This window comes from Haliaeetus albicilla, chromosome 1, assembly GCF_947461875.1.
Source record: "Haliaeetus albicilla chromosome 1, bHalAlb1.1, whole genome shotgun sequence".
NCBI classification, from domain to species: Eukaryota; Metazoa; Chordata; class Aves; order Accipitriformes; family Accipitridae; genus Haliaeetus; species Haliaeetus albicilla.
Window position 1 is genome coordinate 2,106,563 of NC_091483.1, and position 25,262 is coordinate 2,131,824.

General features: G+C 40.4%; 1 long non-coding RNA gene across 2 annotated transcripts in view; it reads right to left on the minus strand.

Annotated features, from left to right (window-relative positions):
• Positions 1-25,262, minus strand: part of LOC138687681 (uncharacterized) — a 250,329-nt gene that overhangs the window by 26,401 nt on the left and 198,666 nt on the right. For both annotated transcript variants that reach the window (XR_011326805.1, XR_011326800.1), the window contains one exon: positions 19,334-19,384. This is a non-coding gene — a long non-coding RNA (uncharacterized lncRNA). The remainder of the gene's footprint in view (positions 1-19,333; positions 19,385-25,262) is intronic.

Sequence of the window (25,262 nt, forward strand, 5' to 3'; positions counted from 1 at the left end):
TGGAAAGGCAATTTGCTAGAATATTGTACCCAGGACAACAGGCTCTTCTTCTGCACTATTTCAACACCTCTGGCAGGCCCAACAAAAGTGAAACCAAAAGGTCTTTTTAAGGTGCATTCCCCATCTCTCTTTCCCTTCATTGCCTAACAGTTTCATGTGCCTTATTAGCCGCCTGCTCCTGCCAGCTCCCAGATTTTATGTGGCCATGCACAGTGGTAACAGAATATCTCACTCCCTCACTTGGCTGTGTTACAGTCAGGCAGAGTCTCAGCCTCAAAGGGCATCTACAATAGTGATTTGCTACGGCAGAGGGTTTCTTTTTAGTGGGAATTTGCTTAGCGTCTATACTTGGCATCTTGTGGCGCGCTCTCAAGTTCACTGCTGGTGCAAAGCTCTTTGCCTCGCGATGGTAGGCTGAAGTTGCACACATGGGCATTAGTTTTACACCCCCGGTGCAGACACCAGTCCTCCAGCATGTTGCTCTCTACGCATGCATCATGCCTGCCTGGGACTGGCAACTGGTGCAAATTTTATTGCCTATATAGACACAATGTGGACCTCAAGTCCTGGAACCATAGCAGACCAGAGTTCAGAAAAGTAAGCTACTAACTTGTATGGCAAGCAGTGAAATTAAAAAAAAATAAAAATAGAAGGCTCATTTTGGTCAAGTTCTTGTTTACACAAATAATAATTAAAAAAGCATTGGCTCCAAAGAAGTCACATTTTCCATGAACTTCTATAGTGAGACTCAGAGCCAGATATTCTCAATTTAGCCCAAGAGGGAAGCAGAAATCCATTAACTGCATGAAAATCTATGGAAGACAGCTGAACACCGAATTTAAATAGTGCTTCATACAGATGGAGTCCAAATTAGAATCAGCAAGAAAGACCTGAATCCCAAAACATACACTGAGAAGGAATATTTAACCGACAAATAGGTTTGAGAGAGAGACGACAGTTTGCAGCCAGGGGAAATAAATAGTTTCCCAGCTTATTTCATGTTCAGCCTCTATAATCATGGAAACACTTTTCCTATATTTGGCAGAAACATTTATGCTAGATTTTAACATATCTCTGGAAAAATTTGGTAAAATGTACCTAAATAATTTTTGCTTAAAGTAAGGTTGGGTTTTCATTTTCATCCATATTATGCCCACTGTAGGAAACATTAAAATCTGAGGTCATTTTATGGCATGTATCTCTGGGAGCACAACTAGAAGCGCCAAATGCAAAACAAGCCTTTCAGGTGCACTTGTGGTAAGTGCTCTTTGGGGCTCGGCAGTTAACAAAAAGGAAGTTTTATAAAGTCACTTGAGAATCTGAAGACGGAGAATTTATTCCTGAGCTGATATGCAATGTTAGGCAACTTGCTTTTCATCTCGGTATTTGTTTCTGCCTGCAAAAACTAGGGATAATTTTATTTCCTTCTGTCAGCATTGAAAGAAAAATGCCTAGTCGCATCATTATTCATTACTGAGTGTTGCTTCATTTGCATTTATGTATGATGTCCCTCTGGTTTTGGAGGTGATACTTTGTAACTTCTTAAGTCGGATTTGTGTTGTACGTGTCATCTTTCACTGGGATCCCATAATTTTCCCCTGGAATTTACTCAACCCTTAGCTCTTAAGATGACAGAAAATTGGACTCAGCAAGCCAACAGTGACAGACCTAATTGAAAACACTTATATCTTTCGAGTACACCAACGACGCAAAGATTTACCTGTGGTTATGAGGGGAATGTATGCAGACTCTGTTCCACAAAGAAACACTGTGTATGCCATTCTCCTCAAGAGTGTGTCTTTTGTACCTTCAGTACCTACAGGAGCGATCAGGAATGCACAGAGTTTGCATTCCTGCAGACACATTATCTGAAAGTGTGGCCCTTTGTTTGCTTTACTTCTGTTTTGTTCTCCTAGTCCTTCATTGTAAGAGAGACCTGTTTATACATTCCATTTTTCTTGGTCTTCTTGGCACCTCGCAGTCAAACACCGCTCCGGATTGATCCCTTGATTTACAATGTAGTGGAAGTACAGTCTATGTAAATTTTAGCAACAGACAAAAGAGTGTTCTCGCCATCCGATGATTTCATTTCTAGCTTTCCAGCACCTTTTGTTATTTCAGGGTATTTTTTCCTGGTGAGAACAGGCACATTCAGCTGTTGTTTTCATGCTGAAAGACTGTGTGGAAGCACTTCCCTGTTTTTTTTTCCAGACATGTCTTTCAGCATGTTTCCAAAGGCTTGGAATCAGCACATTGTGTTGTGACATGTGCATACTTGACATTGCTTTGTTCTCTGACTTCCTTTTGCTTGCAATCTTTAGGAAGTTATCTTACAATTAGCAAGGAATTTTGAGTCAGTGTTATTGCAGACCCAGCATATTGTCCTCTGCCATCTGCAAAGAAGAAAGCTTGGAAGAGCAGGAGGGAAGAAAGTAATTTTAGTATTTTTAACTGGCTGAACCACATAGGATCCTAGCTTCAGTTCACTGCATAGACAGTCATAGCTTTGACTGCAGCCAGCTGAGAAAAAAAAATAATTGTATTACACTCTACAAACATCTTTTTCATTAAATGAATTAAAGGGAAAGCTAGGGCATTACAGTAACTGTCCTCAGATTTGATACATCCTTTTTCTGTGTTTTGCTCCAGTTTAGTGATTCTCTCATCATATAGCAAAAGTGAAAATGCATCTTTTTCCTGAGAAATTTATACAGAATTGATTTTTTTTTCTTCTCAACTTTGCACCTTTACATAAATGAAGCCTGTTCATGCATCCTGTAAACGAAGCTGATAAAAACTAAAAAACAGGTTTTGCTTGGTCTCAGTGGCAAACATATTCATTTTTAGCTGGCTGAAAAGCACATCTTTTTATGGTGTTATTCTTTTTCTTCTTGTATTTTAGATCATCAGCCTTCTGCAGCCCAGACAAGAAGCCAATTTGTTTTGAACGGCTTCCCTGTCCAGACAACACAGCTCAAGAAAGACAGATATGGCAGCACTTTGGGCACGAGGGGATACCTTGAGAGCTGTCTTGGAAAAACTTCCACCGGGAAAGCCCTAGTTTCCCACAGCCCAGTCAAGCACCACCTGGCTGTGCTCCCCATATGTTGGGCGGGATCTGGGGGTTGTGTAAAGAGCCACTTCAGATAGGAGCTGCCCAGAAGCTTCCCACAGTAGCCGGATCCATTGCCTCTACGGCAGCGCCTCTGTGAAAGACGGTGGTCCTAACAAGGCTGGCGGCTGCCCTAGGTGCCTATTTATGCTTTATTCTCAGCAATACTGAGAATGCCATTAACATAGCCAACTTGCTGAAATCCTCACCGTTGTATCAGAAAAAGAGCAAGAGTAGCAATAAGAAACTGTGCCAGAAAGAAGGCAACCATAGGTACATACCTATGTTAATGTAACAGAGACCTTCTCAACTGGTAACTACGTCTGTAGCCAGCTTCTTATTTCTGATACAAATCTTGTTATGCCCACGCAAGCCTTGAAGAATTGGCCTGACGTTCAGAGATGTTGAGGTCTTTAAATCTCACTGACTGCCAAAATTAGACTAAGTGCCTGAATCTGGAAAGGAGTCAGGGACATACCGTGTGGTCAGCTGCTTACACTTTAGTGAGACATCTTGTAGACCATGGTGTAAAGCGTGTATGTTAGACCTTGCTGAACTTTAGCTTACTCTTGATGTAAACACTCGAGTTTTAACATTTTGGCATTATTGCGTAATAGATGTACGATTTATAATAGCATTATCCAGGTAAATATTGTTTATCCATTATGGAAGAGGTGGGGAAAGCATCTCCCTAGTTGGTATTTTGAGTAGCTTTTTCTTTATGTGCCATAGAATACACATGATATTATTTGGAACAAAATTTTTGTTGTCAGGAGGCATTATCTTCCTGCTGAAGCGGAGAGATTTTTTTCCTTAGAGTCAGTGAAAGTGTAATAAAACATCTGTTTCAGACTTCAAGAACAGACCTGAGGAAACAGAGCTTTTTACAGATACCCACAGGATCTCAATGCATCAGTTAAGGAGTCTCTGGTTTTCAGTGTGCTAAGACATGTCTCCATCAACTCCCCTGAAAGACACAACGTGAGTATATCTACACAGCGTAGTGGAGCGTAATACAGTGACACCCAAATAAACAGCAGCTAAACTAATTGCCAAACTGCATGCCACAGGAGTGTGTCGGTGCAGGGCTCTGCTCGAGTTGCGAGACCAGCTCTACAATTTCCAGACAGCACTGCATAGGCAAACCAGGATTTCTCAGAGACAGATCAGATATCTGTGCTCCACAGTCCTTGGCGCTGAATAGACATGCTGAGTCCATCACAGTAACAGGAAGTCCTGAATATTGAGCAATTATTCAACTACTGAGCAAGACAGAACTATTTAGATCCCAAATTTTAAAGTGTTGCCTAATTTTTTTCATTATGAACTCTCCCGCTGGAATCTGTATTTCAGATCACTGTATAAGAGGGAGGGAGAGCATATCTGAAAGTCTGTACAAGACTCAGAGCTTGCAACATAATGAGGAATAAAGTCTAAAAATATATACTTGCCACAAACACAGCAATAATAACATAACTAAAGTAGAAGGGAAGAAGATTATGGCATAAATTCTAACATAAGAAAATCAACTATAACAAAATGGCTAATCCTTGAAAAAGAGGGCTTTTTTCATGTTGAAAGTTTAGGGCTTTGCTTCTTTATGGCAAGAAGTCCCCACAATTCAATTTACTAACTCCATAATCTAAGGATTACAAAGTATGAAGCATAAAACCAACCACTGCAAAGAGAAAATTCTCTCTCCCTTGCAAATTTGTTTTCAGTCATTCAGTAAATGCTTTCTGTTACTGGTATTTTCCTCCAATATAAATGGCATTGTGGGTGCTCACTCATGACAGCCGCACAAATTGGAAGTTTGTATAATGTCCTGTCCTGCATGGAGCACACCAGATGATTCCTTATATATTAAATAATTCCTTCTGTAATACATTTTCCACACATGGACATCCAAATTGATACGCTAGAATAGTAAGTAACTGCACATAGTCACAGATAGATTCAGGATATTCCTCTAAAAACTGCTTGGTTTATTTATTTCTTTTTTAACAGAACACATCAGAATAATCTATCATTTTTCGGCACCAGTGTCATTTATTAGCGTTATCTAAGTTGTACTACTTTCCTTGTCACATCATAAGTTAACCTTTCCTAATCACTGCCCTCGACATTTACCAGGCTTTCCCTGGGGATGTGTTTAACTAGAGCCACGATTTTCCTGTTATTATGTACTCTAGGGCTCTGAAAGCTCATGTTGATTCTAGTCAGAGACTGTAAATAAATCCATGTGAGTCTGACGCTAAGGAACTTAATACACCAAGTGGATATATGTCTAGTTTATATGAACTCCATAGTCGTTAGCATGGCAAGATCCTCAAAGAATCCTGCCTTTTGCTCCACTTGCTAAACAGTTAAAGTCCTCCCTTTTAGAAGCTTAATAGAAATGGTTTAAATTCTCCCTACTTTCTCGAAACACCCAGCAGTTTTCTCTCCCTAGATACCCTTTGCTGGCTTGGCAAAACCCTGTGGCCTGCACATGGTATGAAGGACAGTACAACTAGTGCTGCGCAATCCCCTGCTTTGAATCTGCACTGGATTTAAGCTAGGTTCTCTAGCATCTACACAAGCTAAATGTGTGGTTTGCCCTATCAATACTCTCCTGTGACCCCCACGGGAGCCCTCCTCTGCCACTTGCCACGCACGCATGTGGGTTAAAGGGAATTCTGCTAAGGTCTCCTGAGTCTGCAGCCAGCTGTTTAATCCGAGCCACGGGAAGCAACAAAATGGCAGAGACCCTGGGAAAGGAAAAACGCCTTTTGAAAGTACTACAAGGAAGCACTTAGGCTACAGACACATTACTCATAATAGATCACTACAATTCAATCCAAAAGCTCAAACAAGACCTTGAAGACCAAGCAAATTGGTTCAAAAAACCAAACAAACAACCGAACAGTAATCCCCAGTTTTCATTAGCAGAGATATTGACCGAGCAAAGAGTTGACAATTCAACATCTACTCTCTTGAGGGATATTTTTCAGCCTTAACAGGGTAAGCTGTTGCCAATACATCTAAAAACAAAAATTTCTTAGACTAGGAAGGGAATCCAACAAGAGACGTCCAGCTGTGCTGAATTAAAGCACTCCACTTAAAACATCCCATCAATCACAGAGCAGGAGAGTGCTGACGTTATTTGTATGAAATGTAAGAGTGCTATTACTCACCTGCAATTAAAAAGAATAGTTTGATTTGGTTTCTTGCCGAGAGTTATGCGAATATTTTCCCTTTTGCCAGGTTATGAATTTTGCCAGCTTCCATAATCTGAAGGTAGCATTCCAGGTTCTGACTAAATCATGAACAATGACACGATACAAGTCAGATAATTTTGCAGGGAAAATCATTCTTTTTCTGAAACCTGAATTATAAATCCATTTTTTTCCATCCACATTTCTCTGCAATGGGCTAGCTTGCAATGTCATGAAAACACAATTTTAATTGGCACGCTTGTTGGCACAGTCTGAGAAGAGTCCAAGATCTGCATGGAGACTGAATTATTCTATCCTCCCTAGATTTGGACCCTCAAGGCATGGATTAAGATGAGACACTAATGGGGCAGCATGCAAAAGCTTGTATTCCTGAGATAGATCTCCTTCGTGGATAAAAAGAAATGGGAACCTTCAAACTTGCAATTCTAAATGAGAACAAAGCCACAGATAGGGAAAAGAGTCAGACAAGGATCTAAGCAAAGATTGGTAATGTAATGAAAGCATCGGAGCCATCTAGAGGGGATTTTGGCTAGATTACATCTTCCAATATTAGGAACAAGAAGTCCACAAGGCTCTGAGTGCAGGCTTATACCACGTCTGGCAACGTGAAACATTTCACGTGCATTAAATGCGCATGCAATTTGAAAAAAAAAAAAAGACAGAAGACAAGCAAGGGCAAGTAGAGTTATTCTGAAGATAGAAACTCTTTGGGTAAATGCCTTTGGTTCAATTTTTTTTCAGGTCCAAATCTACAATTTTCTCTATATTATAGCAATTCTTTTTAGCTGTGTATGCCTCGTACCAAATTACCAGAATTTGACAATGTTCATCAGAGTAAGCCCGCACAAAACTTTGGGGTATCAAAAATAGTTTTTCTCACTCCCAGAAGCATTTGCTTGAGGATTTCTCTCCCAGCAAATAAAAAATTTTTGAATACTCACATCAGCAGAAAACAATTAGTGAGAGGAGTATCCATGCAGCCATCTTAAAGCTATTTGTTGATTCAGGTCACAGAAGCATCGAAGTTAGTTAGCCAGGACTGGCGCACTTAGGTCTGGGCGTAAGTTTTGGCTGCATTTTGATGCCATATTAGACAGATATCCAGGCGTCCATATACCCATCCCTTCACTCTGGTTTCTGAAGGAAAGAAATCAAGTTTGTGAGCCTGAAGGGAGCTGTAACATGCTTCAGTGAGGCCCCTGTTTGCAATCTTGTGCTTCAGAAGATCCCACACAGCACTGACCTAACACAAGCAAATACAGCCAAGAAACATAACCTATGTGTTGCAAAACCAGGCATTTTTGGTATCCAGTAGAGGAAAAATATCCACACTATACTGTGCTCATCTGTCAAAACCATATCTCAGAAAAGAAGGTATACTGCGTCCCTTGAGCTTCATATCTCCATTTTCTCTTCAGCACATGGCTGACTTCTCACGCAGAGCAATCACCTGGAGGCCTAATTTCTGTCGAGTTTTCCCCATGTTATAATGCAGAGCAAGGTTATTGATAATGCTAGCAGGAAGTGCACGTAAACACTGGTTCCTTTTACTACATCACTCACTCTTCCCCAAGGTATTCTCAGAGACTTTCAGTCTTAATTATAAGAAACCATTTAAATGTTTCACCCAGAGAGTTGATATTAAAAAGCAATGACTAGTCGAGGTCTTACAAAACACAAGTATTTTGTCATGTAAATCTTTCTATATCAGTTCCCTTCCATGCGGCTTTTTCCTATTTCCCAAACTTCTTGAGGATGTTTGAGGGCTTAGATAACACAAAGTAACCTGTCTTCTTGTAGTAGAGAGACAGAATGATTTGAAACTAGCTTATCTGAGGGTCATATCCTGCCATTGATTTTTTTCAGTGCTCCCTATTGATTTCAGAGGTGAGTTCCACATGCAGATCAATACCAGGATATGGTCTTTATTTATTAGTATACTTCTGGTCATTTCACTCTACCCTAATGACTCAAAACATATGGAGCTAGTTAGGGCATTCAACATTACATTGGCCTTGTTGTCTTTAGAGGAGAGTTAAGCCTTCATTTGGTCAACAGAATACTTTGAAAGGATTGTTTGGTGACTTCTGCCATTGATCCAGAAATAGATCCCGTGACACATGATGTCAGGGCAGGACTGAAGTAGAGTAGCAGAAACACACAGATAAGCATGTCCTTTGACTAACCAGCAGCTACACCCTAGCAGCAGTACTAAATTCCCACAAGTTTCAGACAGTGTTTTGACAATGAGAAACTCTCTGCGTTGAGTCAGTGGTCTGATTCTCCTGACCTAGTCTAATGTTTTAAAGACTTCATGTACTAAAGAAATATATGTCGGGCACTTGGATGAAAGTTCCCCTACTATAAATTTCTGAACTTCATCAATATCTTTTACTTATCGGGACAGGAATACGAGAACTGCAATTTTCCAGAAGTTCACTAAGCATGCATTTTTTACTTCCTGGGGCTTGGAGTCCCAGCTGACCTGGAAAAAGTTTGTATGCATTCTCAAACAGCTGCCAAGAACAGAACTGAATTACTGCACAGTTTTGTCAATGGCTCTGTCTCACTGATAAACCTTGGCCCCCGTGTTGCAGTTGAGCCTTCTTCTACCTGTAGCTTTACTAGCTGTGTGCAAGCAGTGCAGTAGATTGCAGCCTATGTGAAGAGGGCAATGGCAGTTTGCCGGTCCCAGGTTTGATACACACTTTAAACTGCACAACAGCTGTGAATTGTCTTTAAAGAGATAGTGCCTTTTCATTCCACCCTCTTTCCACAGAATTTTCTTCACAGATGTGGGCATGGGAAAGAATTAGCCATTGGCCTAATCTGAATGTTCTGCCTCTTAAGAAATCAAATCTTCTACACAGGGTTATAACATTTGCATGGCCAAAATGCGACACCACGTTAAAAAGCAGGGTAAATAAAACACTTCCTTCCTATGTGCTACTCCTACGTTACCTTTCTATACTCTGTAAAAAAGCACCGAGATAACCATTCTCTGCATTCAGAAGGTCTTCTCTTTAAAAGCAGAAAAACAAAAAATCTTGTCATTACTTCTAGATTTACGTTAGCGGCAGAGCAAAAGATGATTTAACTGAAGAGAGCAAAGGAACAAATGAGCAAAGAAAAGAAAGTGCAGAGGGAAAACAGGGCTTCACCGTTTGCTCAAGTGCCTTGGAGCGCTAGGAAACGTCAGTACTCTATTGACTTTGCTTCTCTTGTGCTCGTTTACATCACTGGAGGGCCTGGCCTGTGCTTTAAGAAAATACTGCTCCTTTTCAATTGTTAAATAGTGACAAAGTCCAGGTGACCCTAGCACAGAGTCTGAGTGGTTTATGTCAAGCTTGGAGACAGTGACTCATGGAGTCACAGATGATCAGTTGATAAATGTCACCAGTATCAGAAACTTGGCCATTAACATGAGTGATGTGAGAACTAAGAGGTTAAGTAAAAGCTACCTTCATAATGAGTGTGCGATAGAGAAATGCAACATTATGACCCAGGCTTGGATTTTTGGTTTTGTTTCTCATTTTCTCTTAAGGTGGATTTGGTTTTGTAACTTTGCTTGTTATTAGATGCTTTGTAAGTTTGAGGGGTTTTTAATGCAAAATACATTTTTCATGGGCTCATTGTCTGGGAAAAGTCTACAAGAAATGTTAAAAAGAGGTTCAGATGAACCAGGGGGTCAACTGTGATTTTTTTGCAACAGCTTGCTGCATCAATGCAGTCTGTTTGCAACAAATTGCTAGGTTTTGGAATTGCCTTAGCTTCAAAGTGACTCAGGAGCTGGTTTTGAAAACATTTCTAGGAAAGAGTAAACTGCCTTAGTACATACGTTACAAGCAATGAGTTCCCTTATCTACAGTTAAATATAAGACTAAGGACTTTGCTGAAGCAGGGCCCTGACAAAATCTTCCAAAGTTTTATTGCTTAAATTTATAAGCACACAACACTTTAGATAACCCCTCTGAGTAGCAGCCTTAGTTGGAATTCAAAAATTCAATATGTCATTCAAGTCACTGTGTCCAAGTGGCATCCCACTTTAGGCACAGACACTTTTCTAATCTTCAGTGATTTGATATAAAAAAATTACAATTTAGAAAAACCCCGGGAAGCTTTGGCTTCTAACATGCAAAATCTCACAAACACATTATTAAGAAGCTGGTTTACAACATACAAAGTAGAAGCTAGTATTTCATAGCGGTGATGACTACGTATGAAGCATACACACATACAGTATGTATGATACATTCTTAGTACACCATACATTCTCAGTCATATCTCTTTTCTGCACCCTCTTATCAACTACGCTTTTTTAAGAAAAAAGAAAAAGCAGGTTTAGGCCACTAACATTACAGATAGATTTACCAGAACGCAGTCCAGTCATCAAAGGATTTAAATAAAGAATTAGAAAGGGGCAGACAGTCTTTGTGGCCCATGGAGACTTTAGGCATAACAGAACACCCCTTTCAAGACTGAGTATTTAATATTCATAGCTGCAGTGAGCATGAGACTGTGAAGTTGAAAATCCTGAGAGAAGTGAGCAAGACAAACAGTAGAATCACAGCCCTGGTCTCTAGGAGAGCGGATTTCAGATTATTCACAGATTTGCTGGGCAGAAGCCCATGGGAGACTGGCCTGGAGGCCAACGAGCCTAAGCAAGCTAGTTGATATGGCAGGACACCCTACTCAAAGCACAAAAAATGGACCAAAATGAGGTGCAGAAAGTTGAGCAGGGACAGCACAGGGTCAGCATGGAGGAGTGGGGAACTCCTGACTCAGTTCAAACGCAAAAAGCACACAGAAAGAGGAAGCCAGGAGGGGCTACTTGGGAGAATATGGCGACATTGCTCAAGCAGGCAGGGATGGAGCTGGGAAAACCAGAGCTGATCTGGAGTTGAAACTAGAGCTAAGTTAGACATGAACTGAGTAAGTTGATAAAGAAGCGGGTGGAAAATTGGCTGGATCTCCAGCCTCACAGAGCTGACGTCCAGCTGGTGGCTAGTTACTAGCAGCATCTTTCAAGGATTGATATTGGGGCCAATACTGTTTATTAACGACATGGCTGATGGGGCAGAGCTCATTCTCAGCAAGTCTGTAGACTACATAGGCCATACTAGGGGGAGTGGCTGACATGTTGGAAGGTTGGGCTGCTGCTCAGAGAGCCCTTGACAGGCTGGAGAAATGGACTAACAGGAACTTCACGAAGTTCAAAAAAGTCAAAAGCAGAGTCCTGCATCTGGAATGAAATAACTGACTACAGCAGTAGAGGCAGGGGGTTGACCTGACAAAAAGTAGTTCCACAGAAAAGGATTTGGAGGTCCTGACAACAGCAACATGAGCCAGCAGTGTTCCCTCATGGCAAGGAAAGCCAACAGCACCTTGGGCTGCCAGCAGATCTAGGAAAGTGACTGCTCCCTTCTATTGGGACCTTGTGAGACCTTACCTGGACTGCTGTGTCTAGTTTGGGGCTCCCTCAGTACAAGAAAGGTATTGACAAACTGAAGTGAGTCCTGCAGAGGCCACCCAGAGGCACAGAGGGCTGGAGCGTTTGCCAGACTGAAAGAGATGGCTTTATTCAGCCTTACAGAAAGAAGACTAGGGGGACCCCTCATTGCCATCTGCAACTACCTGATCAGAGACTATAGAGAAGACCAAGCTAAACTCTTCTCAGAGGTTAGCACAAAGATAGACTGAAAGATGATGAACACAAGTTGGAACACCAGAAGTTTAAACCAGATATAAGGAAAACTTTTTTAATCACAAGGGTGATCATGCACTGGAACAAATTGCCCAGAGAGGTTGAGGAATCTCCATGCTTGGAGACACTCAAAACTTGACTGAACCAGCCCTGAGCAACCTGGTCTAGCTGGACCTGGTTTGAGCAGCGAGATTGCACTCATTCTCTGGAGGTCCTTTCCATCCTATGGTACATGTATTGCGTACATTCCCTGTCTAGTGAATACTTTTACTTCTTTAATCAGTGGAACAATTTCATCATAACCACCAAATATTTCAAGAATAATACCAAAGGTAAGCAGCCAGCAATGTTATATGTGTTTTCACTTTCATCAAAGACAACAAGACCAAAAAAAAAATCAGTCAAGAGAAAGCAGGTATCTTTCAAGAAGCTGTGCTACAGATAATCTAGCAGGTTCTTTACCACCTTCTGCAGACAGGGGAATGGTAGCTGCTGAGTGATGTCCAATGAGATTAATAACATGTACGCTCAGATGCTCAAAGTGTCAAAGGATGATTCCCAGAAATACTGTATAAAACTACTGGGGATAATTGTTATCTGATAAATTACTGCAGATTACCAATTAGCTGCATATGAGACAATGAATCCACCAGATTTCCTATTTGTAAACTCTAGAGGATTCTGTAATAGATAGTTTGAATGCATCATTGATCAAAATGATGCTCTATCTAGGACAAATGCACTGAAACAGCTAGTTAACAGGAAAAAATAGTATTTTAGACAATAAAATGCTGATGGCATAATTAAAGGAATTAAATATTGTGCTTGGACTTCAAAACCAAATAGAAGTAAAGTTTTATCCCAAAATGTGAAATGGAAGATGCAAATACATTTTCTATTAAAAAAATAGAAATTGCTAAGAATGAAAACTACTTTTTGCCTTATACTATGCCATTAAAAGGCAAAAATGCTGACTTTTTTTCTTTTTTGATAGTAACAATATTCATAGCAGCCAAAGTTTTGAGAAAAGGTACTTAATACCAACCTTCTGAACGTGTTCTTAGACTTCAATGTACAATCCTTAACTATTAAGAAAGAAAACTACAATAATGTTCACATTTTAATGACAGAGGGCAAGATGGTAAAATTTCACTGTTTTTTAACACATTCTAAAGTTGTTCATATCTAGTGGTTTTGACTTTTGTTTCTAACATTTTTTGCCTGAATATAGATTCTTTCCAGGGCCAGCAGTAATTTATACCACTTGAATAAGGTATATCAGGGATCTCAGGGTAGGGGAGGAACAAGTGTGGCAGAACTGTTTTTTTACCATGACCTTCTCCTAGTTATCCAGACTCACCATCTCATGTCAAATTTGGAGAGAACAACTACAATTGTCACAAGAGACCACTGACAAGAAAATGCGTGCATGAGCTTTCTCCCATCAGAGTGCTTACTTATGCAACAGAGAACTTTAAGGCAATGTAGAGACACATTCCACACCTAGAAATTTTAGTAGATCAAAAGGAGGCTAAGAGGATGTCTTACAAACTCTCCACCACTATCATTGACCTGAAAACGAAGTCCTGGATTTCCATTTTGGACTTCTTGAAATTATTGGGTCTGGTAAACTGGGTAACATGCTGAACTCGGAAATTATTTGACATTCTTCATTTCAAATGAAGAAGTGATATTTGGCTAGAAGTAATGGGAGGCCCATTCTATGGCTAGAAAGGTGACTTCTAGTTGCAGAAAACCGCCAATATGCAAATCTTGCAACCTTTGCAAGCAAGATGCAAGATTGCAAGATGATTACATCCTGGAATTTGTAGCATGCAATCTGTCCATTTAGATCATCTACCAAAATACCACTTCTGAAAAGCAGGCAGCATGTATCACAATGGTTAGTAAAAATTTAAATCATTTACCACACTTAGAGGAAACCAGAATTGTTTCATTTGTGTCAGATAAGAAAAAGTAGAACAGCAAAGGGGAGGTTTCCTTATGAGGGGGCAAGCAAAGGAATGCATTTGAAAGAAGATGTAGGATCTGTCAGATGGGCAGGCTAGAGACTGGTTTTAAGTGAAAGGGGAGGTAGCACACTAATATAACTGTATGAAATCCACCTTCTTTACAAGGAAACAAACAAAAACAAAAGAAAGAAACCAACAAACATAAAAGCCCACACTGTCATCTGTGCTGACTGTTTGGCTCCTAATAAATGACCTGAGCTTTCTGCAACACCAGAGCACTCACCAGTTTGAAAGTCCCACATCTTTTCCAGGGGCTGTTTTGTTTATTTCTGTTGCACTCAAATCCACTTAACATGGCACTGTGATAAACACCACTTTCACTCAAGTTGTCCTGATGGCCAGTAAACTTAGTGCCAGGTGCTTTCAAAATATAGTAAATAATTGTCTGTCTCACCCACTTAAGAAGCAGAGCCTGCCATGTTTCCTAACATACCTGCTGGTTTGCTGCTCTTATTTGGTTGTTTAGTTCTGTTCGCTATTAAACACACCCAGTGGTTTAATAAAATTTTAAGCATTTTACATAGTACTCAATTAAACAGCTACAAAAGACGTGAAATGACTCAAAGTCCCAGATTAGTAAGTGTCTTCAGAAGGGCTTGAAAGCATAAAGGTCTGATCTGAACAGAACCGTCATGCTGGAGTTAAGGTTAGGTATGGGTTTAAAGTCAAGTATGCCAAGGTAGACTGGTCAACCTGACTAATGATAGGCGTGACATAAACAGTGGTTTCTGACCTAGCTAACATGGGGTACATGAGGCTGTTTATAATTTTTTTTTTTTTTGTCTTGGAGTAAGGTAGATGTAGTGGAAAACATATTCAATTTTGTGGGATTTGTGGATAATAAGAACAATCTGCTAATATAAGTATACTGGAATTTGTCATAGAGCAAAAGGTGAAAAAATAGATCCAGAAGAAGTCTCTAAGACAGCTTAAAGCTCATTGTTGGTGTCCATATGAGACAGACGTGTTTGCAAGACGTTCTAGTTTGCAAGTTCTAGATGTTCCTGGATTAAAGTAAACGTTCAGATTACAGCTGAGACCTTCTTGGGAATGAGGAGGCTGCTCTGCTGAGGAGAAACTCACAGACACACTTTACAATGCCAGCTGGTTTATACCACTGCTCAGCATCGTATCTGGGGTTAGCAGCACTGACAGGGTCCTGCTTTGCACAGCACTAGGATTTCTGCCATGCTGAACCAGATCCACAGCACCTGACCTCGATTTAGGACTGGTGCTTGCATGTGATGGCAGCCTATATTTATTCCGTTTCCTTTTCTTTTTTTTTTTTTTCCAACAAAGTAGATATGTGAGAGCTTCTGTAACAGAGGTTGCTAATAACAAGGTGCACATCTCTTCTTAATCAACACAAGGATTGTCACGGGAAGACAAATCTTATTTCATCTAAATACTCTATCTGAAGAAACAGTTGAATAAAATCAATAAAGAATTGATCCAAAGTTTACATGAAATTCAAACACTACTGTAAATCTGGTTTTGAAAGTGTTGATTTGTCAGTGTTCTTAGATAGATTTTTCTCTAACCCAACTCATGAATTTGAAGATGAGCTTTCGGTCCAAATGAGGACTTTCGTGTTGCAAGACCTTTACCTCATTCAGTTTGACAGAAAATGGGCGAGTATTACAAAACATGCTCTTTGTCAGTAAGCAGAAAGTGACCTGGTCAGAGAAAATACCGGCAGTAATTTTCGAAGGACTCTTAAAGACACTTAGGTTATGTCTAAGTGACCTCAGTGACTGAGAGGACACTGTGACCTCAGAGTGACTCTGGAAAACGCTTTTGCGAGTCGGAATGAGAGTGTCTGTGCACCTCCCCAGAACAAGCATCCAGATTGGAACAACTGAGCGAACCCAGGACCGTGGGCCTGGCAGGCACCTTACAGAAGCCACACGCCATATGGGGGGGGACTGGACGGGTAGGGCCACAGCTGGCAGGAGCAGTCTTTTACCGTGGGCAGTGGTGACACACCAGTGGTGGACACAAGCAGGCCAGGACATCAGACAGAGGGCCTGTTGCCTCTGAGGAGCAGTCTGGTGGCCTTTTGCTGAGACAGCCCCCCACCTCAGCTCAACGTGGTCAGCTGCCTTATTGGAGACTTGGCTCCGATGATTCCATATACCCAACACCCACAGCTATCCCAGGGGCACGCCCTGCAGCAGCCACCACAGCTATCTGCTACCTGGGGCATCAGCCGGATCCCCATCCTCGTGGGAGGGCTCCTAACCTGGGCTCTCTCTGCACCCACCACAGTCCTTGTCTTGTCCCCCAGGAAGCTGGACAGTCCTATGGCTGTCCATCACTAATTTTTATCATCTGGATGATGCTAATCAACAAGGCAGAGAATAGAGTAACTGTTTTACCTTTTTTTTTTTTTTAAGTTAAGTGGAGCTACTGTAGTTGCAAGTTACTGATCAACCTCTATAATTAACTCTATATTATTTTCCCTTGCAGCCATTTAGCACAAAGTGAACTCATGCTTTTAAAAAAGACACAGGGATGACTGTCCGTCAAAAACAATAGCCAGCATAGGAAAAGAATGGCTATCCCCTTTTGGTTAGAGACAAACCTCACTCAAGTGAAAAAAAGACTGTAACAGTTTTAGTGCCGTAATAAACTAAAGTTATATTGCAGTGCTGTCTGCAGTGCCTAGTAAAAGAAAGCACCTCCATCTACCAGGGTAGACCCCTGTCTCCATATAAATGCTTACTAAAAACCTAAATGTCCTTAAAGGAAGGATTTTACTGTCCTCCTGCTAATGAGCTTTATGAGCCATTTGCTCAATTCAATTCTGTGTCTTGTCAAGACCACTGGCTGTATACTACACTTGTCAGCATTTGTTCTCACCTTCCATTCAGTTGTATATTTTTATACATTGACAGCTTCTATCATCAAATTTAATGACCTCTTTTAGACAAAGAAATAATTGACTGCTGAGATCTTCTTTTATTTGCCGTAACCCTAACAAACCCATTTCTCAGCAAGCCCTCAGACAATTAAAAAGCATGTTCAATTTCTATAGAACAGACGTGATGCAGAAACCATCTACATGGCACCAGGACAGGTGCATAAGGATGAGACACAGAGGTTACTGAGTTTTTTTTAAAATAATAATTATTTTAATCTTAGTCCCATTCATTTCACTGCCTTCAATCAAAACACGTCTTCTGCAAAAGATTTTATACTAAACAAATTTCTCCATGAGCCTGAATCACATCTTACGCACAGTCAGTTCCTTTGAAACATTTTTTCTGTTTCCATTCCATCTCATCTCAAAAAAAATAAAAATCTGAGGTTTGGTGAGACTTGTTTCCAATTTTGTAACAAGCATTTCTAATATTCCTTTTTTTCCATGTTAGCATATGTTTTCCTCTTGAAACTTACACAAGGTAATGCAGACCCTGAGAATATCCACGTATCTGTATCAGGACAAGGTCACCTTTGGATATGCAAGCTTCAAGAGTCAATGATGTCACATAAAATAAACATACAGAGTGTAGATTACAGTTATTGTGATTACTGGTTATGAAAGGAAAGGTGTCATTTCCATCACTAGCAGGGAATTCAGTACCTGAAGGAATGGAAACTCTAATACTGGATGTAATTAAGCAAAATGTACCTCACAGAATTGAGTCAAGATTTGGGAAACATTAAAAGCAGAAAAATGCATGCTACTTTAGAAATGTATTCCCATGGTAGCATAAATGACTAGCACTGAAGCATCACAGATCATGACGGAAGATGTCTGAGAAATCTCTTCGCTTATTTTGATGTATAGCCCATTTCCTCAAATGCAGATTTTTAGTAACAGTTTTTAAAGCCACTAAGGAGAATTTCCCAAGGGAAATGCATACAGGTGTACTTGTTCTCAACAAAATCTTTAGGGTGGGGAGCAGATACAATGCTTGCAAAGACTGTTTTGTAATAAAAGCATTTCTGTTGCCTGTGCGTGTTCCCAGCCAGTGGAACACAGCTTGGAACAGGTCTCTACTAGAAAGCAGGGGTGGAACAAGGTTTTGCAAAACAACGAGTTGGTTCCTGAAACTAAGAATGTCTTGTGAATAACTGATCTACCACAAAAGAAAAGGAAATGGAAGGGGAGGTAGCTTCTTCAGGCTTTGTTGTAACGCTAATTTATGAGATTAACTCTCCAAAAGAGGAAATGTGTCTACTCCATGGTACAGCTTCTATGGAGTGGAGAATTTAACATACATTTAAAACACAGCAATTTCACAGATTGGTGTGCAGTGTTCTTTGTTACACCACTCATGGGGTCATGAAAAAAAACACGCTGAACAACCATATTAAGCCAGAAGTCAATTTAATGCCTATCTCTAGCTTGGTTGTGAAGCCACTGTAGATCGTATCTTTGGCTTATCACATGATGCTATCTGAGATGGACAAGAATCTGTTTTGCACCATGTTATTTTTACCACTCACGCTGGCAGTGATTCAGATCTTGATTGTGTCACCTATATTACATGTCCACAGAAACAAAAATATGAGCTAAATACCCCTAGGCCAACTGTAAACCGCTGGTTCTCAAGCAAGCAGAAGGGCTCTCCTACAAAGGACAACCTGCACCTGCTCTGACAATAACCCTTCCAGTCACAGGGCGCTAAACAACACTGAGAAGACGGCCCCAGGAGGTGATAATAATTTGCTTCCACAGCGTGACGTTGCCACGTGAAGCATGCAGGTGAGATAGGCTGCAACCCTTCCCTGGGAACTTTCTCACTGGAGCAGCTACACGCTGCCCCACCGTGTTACACAACCTTTGCACTGTTCCTCAGCACTCGAGTCTGGCACAGAACACTAACCTGTATGTCACCTCATAGCTTATCACCCCAGCTGGCAGAGAGGCTCCTGAGTTACACCACTCCCCTGAGTCTTGTGATAGCCTGCAAAGTGAACATATGTTCCTCACCTGACCTCTTATTCGCTTGCTGGAAATGCAGGTGACAATGTATGATGCAGCTTCACATATCTAATAAATACATAACTAGCACTAGAGCTACAGTATACAATAAACACATTTTGATTCAAGACTTGCATCTTTTACGGCAACTATTCAGGACTGGCAACATTGCAGAAAATGCATCATCTATTAGCAGGAATTATATTTAATAGGCGGAAAAAGTGTAGCTTGTAAAAAAAGGACAAAGAAGTAATGGAAATGCGCTTTCAAAAGCTGAATTCAGGTACGAGAAAACTATCTTGCAATTAATTTTGGCTGTAAACATATAGTTACCTGATGGAATCGTTGCACATGCATTCTGTATTGTTTTCATGCAACGTGTACCTGTTTAGCAAAGAAGGAAACATATTTATTGTTAGTTAATAAACCAGCCTGACTTCATGCCCTTCTACTTAACCCAAACAGACAAGCTGAACTCCTTAAAACAGTTTCTGCAAGTTTCAAGACAAGAAAATGTACTGGTTTATCTTTTAAAATACCTGAGACCTGAATTCAGCCCAAACTCTTACAAAGTACTACAGAAGCCTGAAGGCTGGCCCAGGTAGTAGGTGATCTTTACGTGTTTCCAAACCTCACAATTAATAAGCACAAGATATGAAAATCCTTTTCTTCATCTGGTCTGTTTTCGTAAGGTTTTGAGAGAGTTCTGTGGGGCTTTTTTCACTGGGACCCTGCAGATCTTTTTATTAGAAAGTCGCTGGCCACACAACTGTCTCCAGATCACCACGAAATGTCGGCAGACACCTACTGAGAGAATGTGCAGTTATTCCATCTGTCTTTCTTCAGCTGTGCAGTATGTAGCTCCTTCATACCATGCTCACTTAGCCAGTGCCTTACATAAGCTCCCCAGGTCTCCAAGTACTTGAGTCTATTAGACCTAAATAAATACCCAAGTCCGCCACCTTCAAGCAGACCACAAAAATTTTCCGATGTGCCTCTTCTCATAGTATAGTACTACGTTCAGTAAAGGTGGCAGAATCCAACCCGAAGAAGCTCAGCCATGCAAATCACAGATGGACAACTGAACTTTGCTGAGAACTCTCTCTGAAAGTTCTAAATTTACCCTGTTCTCTACCTTCAAGCAATCAATGACTGATTGGTATAATGCCACCCTCATTTTTATCACTACCAATAAAGCCTACTATGAACTGAGGTTGTGCTAAGTTACAGACCATCTAATTATTTGCTCTGCCCTTCCTCCAGTGCTCGAGCTCTGTGTCACAAAGCAAAACCCATGCATGCTACAGCCAGTTGCTGCAGAGTATCTGAAGTCACTAAATTTTTTTCCCTACGGAGTTAAACACAAACATCAGCATTTACAGAAATGGGTGCAAAGTCCCAGCCCTTCCATCTGCTCTCTGCTTTGAACACCAGTTTGGTTGTTAGATTGAAAATTTCAGCAATAGTATTTGTCCACCTTACTAATATCTTGAAGGCCTTAATTTAAACTCCATAAAACAAGCCAGGCTTCACGGAGCAGCAAAGTGATCTTTACTCGCTTGTGTAACAAAATAGACTCATGAATGATTATACCAATTATAATGAAAATCCTACGTGCTATAAATATAAGATAGGAAATACAGCACTAAAATAAGATAGTATCTCCTACTGTAATTCCTTTCCCTGAGGACTTTGCTGCTCTAGGCCCAAAAAAATAAATGACAGGCAATGCTGTTACACCCTCTCTTATTTTGCTACCTAGCATTCACTTTGCAAGTTTCTAGTTTTTCCTTATGCCTTTTAATTCTGATTATTTTTTTTCCCAAAACATTAACAAGATTTTCTTACAGGTACATACAATTTGTTACATATGTGGTGGTATCAGTATGGTGTAGAAAGCACAGAGTTATGAAAGTTCATATTGCACACAAAGACAAAGCAAAGGCAACATAGATTCATCTATTCTGACCCCAAGTCTTTCATCAGAAAGCCTTCCTTTCCTCTGGGGCATTGTGCGCACGTAGGTACATTCTGGATTTGGTCCATGACCTTTTTCCAGTCTTGTTTCTGTCACAATCACACTGCTTCACCAAATATACTTGCCATCAGAACAGACCTTTTCTTCAACAGTAAGCATTCAGGATGTCTTGTGAAGAAGTCTAGGAGCAAAGCGTCATGAAAATTTTGGAGAAATCCTAACCCTATTAAAATCAATGCTATCTTTACCATGAACTTCAACACTGTTAGGATAAGCCCTCTCTTGATTTATGACATTGTTTTGATGATGAGTATTCCTGAGAGGAGATTTTGCGAAGTAGCCAATCAAAATCATATGTCAGTCCAGCTTCAGTCATAATTTTTCTCTAATTTGCATAAAATGACTCAAGATTTGAGTTTCTGCGGAAAAAATAAATCAGGAAATTTTGCCTTAGTTTTAGGTTTCACTGGAAAAGTTACACTCAACTTTGGTATGGCATTGTTTGCTTAAAAAACATTCTTTCTGAATTCCACCACACTTTTTTTTCCCTCTAAAGAGTTTTAGGTCATTCTTGCTAGAGACGAGTGGATTTCATCAAGCTGTAGAAGTACTTTGATGGTCTGGAGTGTATTTTACCGGGTCATGGATTTGCTGCCTATAACATTTGCTTAAGGAGCATGTCATCACATCTCAAACAAAAACAGTACTGTCATTTGAGCACTTTTATCAGGCTTTGCTGTCCTGGAATGCAATGAACCACAAAACTTGTTACATACACTTTTAAATTATTACTTTACTGGGACAAGTGAATGAAGTTAAATTTGTATTTTGGGCTGCTTTGCTGTTTTTCTGGCTGCTAGAATGTGAAGTTTTAGGCTGTGGTGGTTGGCGGGTAGAGCTTGCTTGCCAGTTTTCTTTTGCCATATGTACGTTTGTGTGTGTGGTTTGGTGTTTGCGTGGTAGGTTTTTTTAGTTTGCTTGTTTGACTTTTGTGCTGTGAGCTATTGGATCCTTATTCAGTCTGGGTTCTGCCGTCACATGGAGCTGCGAGACCCGCAGAGGGCATCATGGATGGGGTGAAGGTGGCAAATAAAAACAGAGAGCCTTAAGTTTCCTACAGTATCCACTCTACTGAGAATCTTTAGATTGTGTCTAAAAGACATACAAGCGTCTCTAAAAACTCAGAAATAATCTATTCAGAGCACTATGCCACTCCATTCCAGAGCTGCTTATAACTGTCAATATATCTTCTGGTCTCTTTACCTAAGAATATTCTGAGAAACCAGCAGAATAAATAATCAGAGTTTACTCTGAATATAACAACATCAACTTATATTTATACAAAAGTTAGAGGCAGGGCATCTCCCCTTTTAGTGCAGATGAATTATTTAAAAGGGAGGAGGGGTGAGATAGGATCATAACCAAAGTACGTGCCTTATCAAAATTGTCAGGGCTTTTACATTCCATTTCCTTGTGATAAGACTCTTGTGCTGAGCTGGTATTCGGAAGTGAGCCCAAAGGGCTCACTGATAAGTTTACATAAGGAAGGAAATAATCAATTTAGGGCTGTTACTGAATGAGCTCTTATCATGTTCATTTCCTCACTATTGCTTCTCAAGCTAAATATTACATGTTTAGGAGAAACTTCAAAAGATTTACCATTCTAGCCTTTGCTTTTTATTAAGGAAGACTCTTTCAACAGCACAAAGCATTTGCTTGCACCACAATAAAAGTACAATTCACGCACTGGCAAACTTTCATTTTAAGACACTGATATTTATGGTGAAGGAAGCAATACATTCTTGCAGGAAGACTACATTTTTCCAGCCCACTATTTAATATTTCACACACAAAAGAGAGATTTTTAAAGGCACTACTAAGTTGTACACTAATTTCCCCTTCCGCCTCTGTGGATTTTCCTCTCCTTCTCCTGTAATGTACTTTGTTTAACTGCATTAGTCTACTTTTTCTCCAAGAAGCATGTTTTTTTAAGACCCTGATGACAATAGCATGATTTGTGGGTGCACATGATTTGTCATGCTAAAATTAAAAAATGTGGCTCTTATTTTGAGTCTGCATTAAACCATAAAAAAAAAGTACATTGTGTCTGGTAAGTGACCGACTATAGCCCCTTTGTCTACAGTAGCTTTGCAGGGCTCCTGAGAGCTTCACTGAGAGCAGAATTGGTTCCACGGGATCAAAATTCAATTGCTGGGAGAGAGTGAGGAGGGAGAGTCCCAACTCAAAAAAATTAAGGTAGCAATTAATAGATTTAAGTTGGTTGTAGCGTGAATTGGTACTCCAATGTAAAACAGCTACAGATTTAATACAGTAGAGCTTTCATATGAACCTTATATGAGGACAATATTTGTTTCTCCATACTTGATCTGGCTCATACCTTAGTCACAGTCAGTACTGAGTAGGATTTACTTAGGTCTTACCTGGGATGTTTATTTTTCCACGAACACAGATTACATTTGTATCCTACCATGTTTGTGACTGGATTGTGTCCAACCGTTAAGAAAAAATACTGAGATGCTGTAACACTACCATTGCTATAAAAGCTTCTTCATTGGCATCCAACCGCTATAGCAAGCGCTGCAGAGTATACCAATTGTGGCCAATTCCCTGTGCCAAGAAATTTGACAATGATACCATGAACAAGCTGCAATTGAGAAAAAGGTCAGAAAATGATGCCTTGGATCGATGTCTGCAGTGCATTTACATTTAGAACCAAAGTATGCAAAGCTTCACAGTTCATTTGAAAGTGGGGGGGGGGGGGGGGGGGGGGGGGGGGGACGGGACATGACAGGACACGGGACACGACACGACACCAAAACAAAAAAAAACCAAAACCAAAGTGTTGAAATTTTGATAATACAAGGAGAGGACTGGGGCTTTTTTGAAGTCTCTGGTTAAGTTAGGGGCTGAATGATGTTTTGGTTTTAGGATATACATGAAGTATAACCCACAGAAAGCCAAAGTTGTCCTCGCATGTCAGGAAAATCACTAGCAAGATATGGCAAAGGCTATTCCTGACCTTCTTGCATAGGAGTACGTCTGCTGTTTCTCACCTGACACTACTGGATATGGATCTGGTTAAGTACTTAGTTGCCACCTGATAGTAGTTGGCCTGAAAACAACAGTGAGAAAGACCATGCACTTTTCTATGTTTCTGGCCAACACAGGTATGTGGAATACATCGACTCGTTGATTCTTCCTTAGGCTACTACAGTGCTTTCAATGCTAGAGCCAGTTTTCATAGTCATGGGGAACTGCAAACAATACAGAAAGAAATGAACTCATTATTAAATAGAGCAAGAAACTAGGGAGAGTGTTCCATGAGTACCTGTCCTCTGATCCCCTAAAGGACACAGATCATAAGAGACAACTTCTCAGAATATAATCCAAAACCTTCTGGCTTGTTAGGCCTCTCTGTTAGTGTAATACTGCAGTGCTTTTGATCTGAGGTCATGCTCAGACAGGAGCTCAATATATTGCAAAAGAGAAACTCTGGCAGGGCTTCCTCCCTGAGGGACCTTGACCCTGGAATTTACTTCTTCCCCTGATCCAGTGCAGCCTGGATTCTTAGACCATCAGGGCACTTCGTAAGGTTCATCCATTCCACTGTGAGTAGCCTCCTTCCCAAAGCTACCATTACAAATACTTGCCTTGCTCAAGTTACAGCACTGTTGGATCCAGGTATTTCATTCTAGCACATCTTTAATTTACAGGGCTAGATTTATTTATGGAGCAGACCACTTCCCTCCCGGAAAGGTTATATACTTTTCATCACCTATAATGAATATATAGTTTAATGAATTCATCAAGAGCCTGATTTAAAGACCTTGAAATGAAGGGGACCCTGTTCAACAGTTTGCTGCCTCAAGAAAATACAGAACACTCAGCTTGGATTTTATATAACACAAAGGATGATGCATTTGCATTTAACAGCCAATTTTAAGCAAGAAATTTAATGCTTCTCTCCCTGGGCCCCATGATGTATGCAGTCTCGGCTAGGCTTTGATCCAAAACCCTTGACCTAACTCTTCAAGGTACAAATACTGCAGTGCAGAAATTGTTTGATATGGATGCTCTCTAAACTGTTTCCCAGAGAACATTCGAATAAAACAGGCATTGTACTTCAGTAGGCAGTGCTATACTCCTGCAGGAATGCTGACATTAATTTACAGAGAGGGCAACAAAGTTGTCCAAGGATCATCAGGTGCTAAAGAGATGGGCAGGCCTTCCTGCTGTCCAGTACATCCAGTAAAATGAGAAGAT